This window comes from Typopeltis vanoorti, chromosome 4 (genome assembly GCF_054136105.1).
Source record: "Typopeltis vanoorti isolate ZY-2024b chromosome 4, IOZ_Tvanoo_1.0, whole genome shotgun sequence".
In the NCBI taxonomy this organism is placed as follows: domain Eukaryota; kingdom Metazoa; phylum Arthropoda; class Arachnida; order Uropygi; family Thelyphonidae; genus Typopeltis; species Typopeltis vanoorti.
The window spans coordinates 13,281,185-13,287,184 of NC_143552.1; the positions used below are offsets into that span (position 1 = coordinate 13,281,185).

General features: G+C 38.0%; 1 protein-coding gene across 1 annotated transcript in view; it reads right to left on the reverse strand.

Annotated features, from left to right (window-relative positions):
* The window catches only part of LOC150107114 (myosin regulatory light polypeptide 9-like), a 42,748-nt gene extending 40,771 nt beyond the window's left edge, over positions 1-1,977 (reverse strand). The window contains exon 1 of the mRNA XM_090391006.1: positions 1,957-1,977. The gene's annotated coding sequence lies outside the window, so the exon portion shown is untranslated. The remainder of the gene's footprint in view (positions 1-1,956) is intronic.
* Between the last annotated feature and the right edge of the window lie 4,023 nt (positions 1,978-6,000).

Here is a 6,000-nt window from a genome sequence, read left to right on the forward strand (position 1 = left end):
CCGGTGAAGAACTGCGTAGGCTGATGGGAATGCACGTACTCGAACAGAGCGACAAAGGCTTCAGGACCAGTAGCAGAAATACTTCTTAGACTGTCGCTTCCGATTTTATCCTTGGCTTCGGACTGGAAATTCCCTTGGTTGACGGAACTCCGTCTTTCCCCACCGGAACTAACGGCACTTCTTCCTCACGACCTCTCGTGGATAGCTCACTCAAGATGGAAACAGGAAGCCTTTCTCAACAAAATTCCAAGCCTTATATTCCCAATACCCTTGCACTTTGGGTTAAGTTTATTGGATCCCAAATCTCCCGGTACATGTCTTGCGAGTAGTTACAAGAACCCCGTACAACAGCACGTGACTGGCGGTTCTCGAACTTTCGCCGACAAATCCTATTCTTTCCCTTTGATGTCCTTAATCCGGCTACGTGGCCTACGGGACTTTCCGACTGATGGAAGCTGTCCCTTTTCAATACTGACCTTGAAGGTCACCTGCTACAGGACTCGTAAATACTTTTCAAAAGAAACTGCCGACTTGCAGACACTACCATTGGTTTCAAACATCCTACTTCTGCTCTTAACCAATGAGCGAGTTAATTCCCTTTGGGCTTATTTTGATCTTTCTACAAAGTTTAAACATACGAAACATAGGCACATTATATACAAGGTTTTTAAGGTGTTTTCCTACAGTAAAAATCGATGTACTAGAGATTTTATTAATTTTCATAACATCGAGTTTTTACACAATTAAGCTGCTCATCTCTGGAATTATGCCAACCAGTTAAAAAATGGCATCGGTTCAACATATCCTTTTACTGCATATCAACAAATGTTTGAGCGTTTGAACTACCTACTAAGAAAAAACGGATAAGTGCAGCACATTCATTTCAGTAAGGAGTTCGTTGTAATCTACTAAACAAAATACCCAAAAGTTGGTTATTTGTGGATGATACAGTAATAAGTTTTGAAAATTTGTTTCGTTTGTGATATCAATAGATAAACCTGTAATATGAACAGATAAATTTTTTTCTGAAATAGCACCTTTCTTCAATTAATTAATTATCTCAGAGAAATTTCTTGTCGAAACAATAGTTGACGTTAAAAAACATGACTGAGAATGGTAAGATTCTGGATATTTTTATGTATTTACGTTTTTTTTCTAATTATTGCAAAATTACTTATAATATTTCTTGCCTAATTAGAAAGCCTGAGAAGCAGTTTCCACTTATACTCTGAATTACAAATCTCTCTCTCTCTCTCTCTCTCTTTCTGTTACTAAAAGTAAGAGCAGATGGTCCCTTATTAATACAACTAAAGACCAAACTTAATAATTACTTGCTACTTAGTTTCCTCCTATTTGGATGGATACAGCTTGATAGTAGTTTTTATACAGGATTAGAGTGCATTTATATCACAATCGGTAGCGAAGGATGCCACGCGCCTTGACTGAAAGGACCGAGTTCGATTCCTGTTGTGAGAGCAGTATTTGTGAGGGATTATTGGCACGGTTTTCGCTACATGTGGTTTAACCAGTTTCGTAAAGAAATCGCAGGATATTTCGTTCAGTAATCTTGGATTTTTCATCCACACACAGCATACAAACCTAGAGAACGCAAGCAATTTAAGGATGTCCTAATTGCTTTTGGCTCAATAATCTAAACACTCAACTAATTTTAGAAGTCAGGAAAACTACTTTTTAAAACCAATTTAATTATTCTCCTTGAATTTTAGAGATTTTTAATCATTTCGCGAAATGATTATTGAATATCATATTGAAGATTAATTATTGATTCAAGAAATAATGACAGACCTGAGTTTAATGAAAAAATTGAATTTGTACTCACCATGGCTTTAAAAAAGCAAAGCTGCAGGAAAATCTCCGCTTAAACAACCAAGTGAAACACACTTCAACACATGCACGTACACCAAGCAGGCACCACCCTATAAAATGAAAACTTGCCTTGTTTGTTAAGTGTTTTCTTCTGCCATTTCCATCATGATTTCTCAGCGCCCCCTGGATAACTCTGGATACTGTGGTTCTTTTCCTAATTTGGCAGTTAAGCGAGAGATTGCTAACTCCTGCGAATCGTTACATAGAGAAAGCAAGCGAGCTGAGTTGAGAGAGAGAGAGAGAGAGACGTATAAGCAATGAAGTTGTTCGAGACGTGACCGACTAGTGGGGGGAGGTCGGGGAGGTTGCTAATTTGGGATGTTTTGATAAAGCACCGGAAAAATTCTTTCGTTTACATCACTTATGTCAGAGCCTTTTCTAATGAATAAGGAGGATGGAGGTGAAGACATCCTCCAATATTGCTTCAGTAATCATAATAATGACTTGTTTTAAGTAGATATAAACCCGCTCTGAGGGGTCACGATGCTGCTTTGGATAATGGAGGAAAAGATATTTGATCTTCACCGTGTAATTGTCCAAGATATACAAATATGGAGCGTCATCATGCTGCTTACGCGCCAGTCAAAGGGTTACTTTAAGCAAACTGCGTGGAATATTTATTAGCATTCTGAAGAGATGTGCGAGGCTTCTCTAAATCTATTTTAATCATAGAGGAAATCCTAAAGCTACATAGAATCAAAATAATCTCGCAAATTATTTTTATTGCGATTATTCCTTATATGTAATCAATGTCATCAGGACAGTCATGCTGCTTTAGGAAAGTCACAGAGAGAGAGAGAGAGAGAGAGAGAGAGAGAGAGAGAGAGAGAGAGAGAGAGAGAGAGAGAGAGACCGCTATTTTCAAATCGGTATTAATATGGTTCATTTTTTAAAAATATTTTTAATGTCATTCCTACCACGAAAGGTTGTTTTTTCGTAAATCACTAGCATCACGGATAAGATAAGAATGTTTTCTATTTTTATTATATCTTTTTCTTTAACTCAGCCGTCCCTTAGGGACGGCTGAGTTAAAGAAAAAGAAAAAATCTACCTAAGACAGGTAAATTCCCCAGATAAGGGTCGGTCACAAGAATTAATGCAGCCAGCACCTCATCACTCCTTTACTGCACTTCCTAAGGGCAAGTACAGTATTTATGCCCATAGATCTGTGTTGTCACGGGATCGGTCTGCTTTGATGACCCCCGTCTCCCCACGTATGAGACTGTCTAGCTAACATTTGACTGAAAAGTAAACCATGAAGGTTATTCAAGTCATAGATAGGATTCAAACCCGGGTCTTTCAAATCAAACGGCTTGTCTATATCAACTGAGGTAAGGAGGCTCCATACATACATACATATACAGGGTGTTCGGGATAAATTTGACAGTTTCGTAAGGAAAAAGAAAATCTTCTTTGTATCTATTAAATTTAATGAATTGACAAAAAAACATTACAGGCAGAGTTAATTACAATACTATCAACAAGATTTACTCAAAATAACCACCATTAGCATCGATCACAGCTTCAATTCTGCTTCGGAACCTCGAACAAGCTGATGCTACAGTCTCCCTGGGAAGGGCCGCAAAAACTGTTTTAATTTTATCCATTAACTGGGCTTTTGTATTACTGGAAGTGCGATTGGTGTCTTTTTCAACTGCGCCCCATACAAAATAATCCATGGGATTAAGGTCTGGGGAGTTTGGAGGCCAAACATTTGGACTGGTGAAGTCGTAGAAATTTTCAGACAACCATTTTTGACTTTTCCCAGAGGTGTGGCAAGGGGCCGAATCCTGCTGCCATACATACGGCCTACCATTGGCTACCCTTGTTATCCAGGGCTTGACTACAGTTAGCAACTCCACGAACAAAGCCCGAATTCCAATGCCAGGGTTCTTCAACACCTGTTCCTGCAGATTTGCGAGGAATTCTGCTGTACGAACGCAATCAGATCGTCTGCTAGGGATCTTTCTTCTTGCTACATCCTCGTAGTCACCATTGCAAGTCTCTAGTTCATGCCTGATTGTTTTTACTGTATTCAGGGAGCATTGGGCAGCAGTCGTAATATCCTTATTTTGATGGCGGGCACGAATCATCATGATACAAGTTATTCTCTTCCATGATTCAGGTGGGTTCCAGCTATCCATCCTTTCTGACATCTTGTATATGAATGAAGAAGGGTCCAAACTTTTAAATGAAGAGAAGTGTGTGTTAATACATGTAACTTACGGAAAAATATAATTAATTATAAATATGTCAAATTTATCCCGAACACCCTGTATGTATTACAGTCATTGAGGATGAAATAAAGATTATACTAATCGAAGAAAAAAGAAGAAAAGTGGAATATGATCATATGAATGTCGAAAATATTAAAGTATTTTTACGCATATGTTTAATACATTTTTTGAATATGGGAATATTAAATAGAAGCCAACAGAAATCCATTCTGAAATTACAAAGCAATATCAATATTATCTAGAGTCTTAAAGGTTATTGAAATTCTAATAAAAACGATTAAATAGCAACCTAAATTCCACATCTGGATTCAATACGGAAAAGTGCTATTGAATTTCCATAAAAGAGTTCATAGCGTAAGCTCTGATCACTATGAGACCTCAATAAAGGTCGAAACCGGTCTGGGTAGTGGCCCCTTTGCCTTTAATACAAAACATCATACATCTCCTCTAGGAGATATGCTTTGCATTAAGGGTAAATATTAAGATTAGTGATCAGAGCTTATACTACTTTTACCATGAGTTGCCTTGGTCTTGCACTACCTGTAGGATCAGCTAGACTTGGAACACTTGCAGGCGCAAACTTGACGTTTGTCTGTTTGCTTAATTAGGAAATGGAGTAAAACCAGGTTTAAAATAGCTTGGTAACTTTAATATTTATTATACCCAAGGTAAAATACTTTCTACATTTATATCTCCTCCTGAGATTTTCATTTAATAAGGTTAAAATACCTTATGGTAACTTGTTCTGGTAAAATACTTATGAGCTCTGTATTACTAAAATCTTGGTATTACTAGCCTGGCTCCAACTGATGAGACCTCGATAAGGGTCGGAACTGGTGGGGGCTGGCTTTGAGAGGCTCTGCTTGGGGATAGGTTTTTGCCTGTCTCTGAGTAGGGCCACCGCTGAGATTATGGCTCTGGCTGGTGGTGGGGAGAGTCTGCCACTGGGTAGAGCCAACGCTGAGAAGTTCTTCTCGGTGACGGAGTGAACCTGTCACTGAGTGGAACAACGCTGAGTTGGACGGTCTTTCGGCCACTATGGAGTGGTCTAGGGATCGTCCTGATTTTTAGAGAGTTCTTTACTTAAATACACCTCAATGAAGGCCGAAACTGGTCTGGGTAGTGGCCACCTTGCCTTTAATACAAAACATCATACATCTCCTCTAGGAGATGTGCTTTGCATTAAGGGTAACTATTAAGATTAGTGATCAGAGCTTATACTACTTTTACCATGAGTTGTCTTGGTCTTGGACTACGTGTAGGATCAGCTAGACTTGCAACACTTGCAGGGGCAGACTTGACTCGTTTGTCTGTTTGCTTACTTGGGAAATGGAGTAAAACCAGGTTTAACACTTTCATTGCCAAGCTGAAAATTGGATATAATCTGAGTTGGTTAGGCCACAAATCCACACAACAACAAAAACTCTAGACCAATGGAATCGAATTAGTTAATCCTTAGACTATTTACACAATTAAATGTGCGATAGGTTGACTAACTTTGATCAGTTCAATTATCATAAAAATATTAAAAAAATCAGTAAATTATTTCAGCCAGATTTATGTATTAAATCTATTATTTTCTATCTTTATTGCCCAATTCTTGTTTTAAAAATTGTCTGATTTAATCTAAAACCTAATTAACCGAAAACATTTTAGTAGATTCTACATCAACAAAACACGCCAACAGGCCAGGAATTTAGAAATCACTACTGCAAGAGAACAATTCGAGTAGGTGTTTTTTCGCATTTTGAGAAAGTCAATGATATAAAAATGAAAAAAAAATATTGCTTCCAGAATTATAAAAAATAACCCAAACATCTTTTGGTAATATTTTTCCTCTCTTCTTTGATCGTTCCGCTTGAGGTTAATTCCGTCT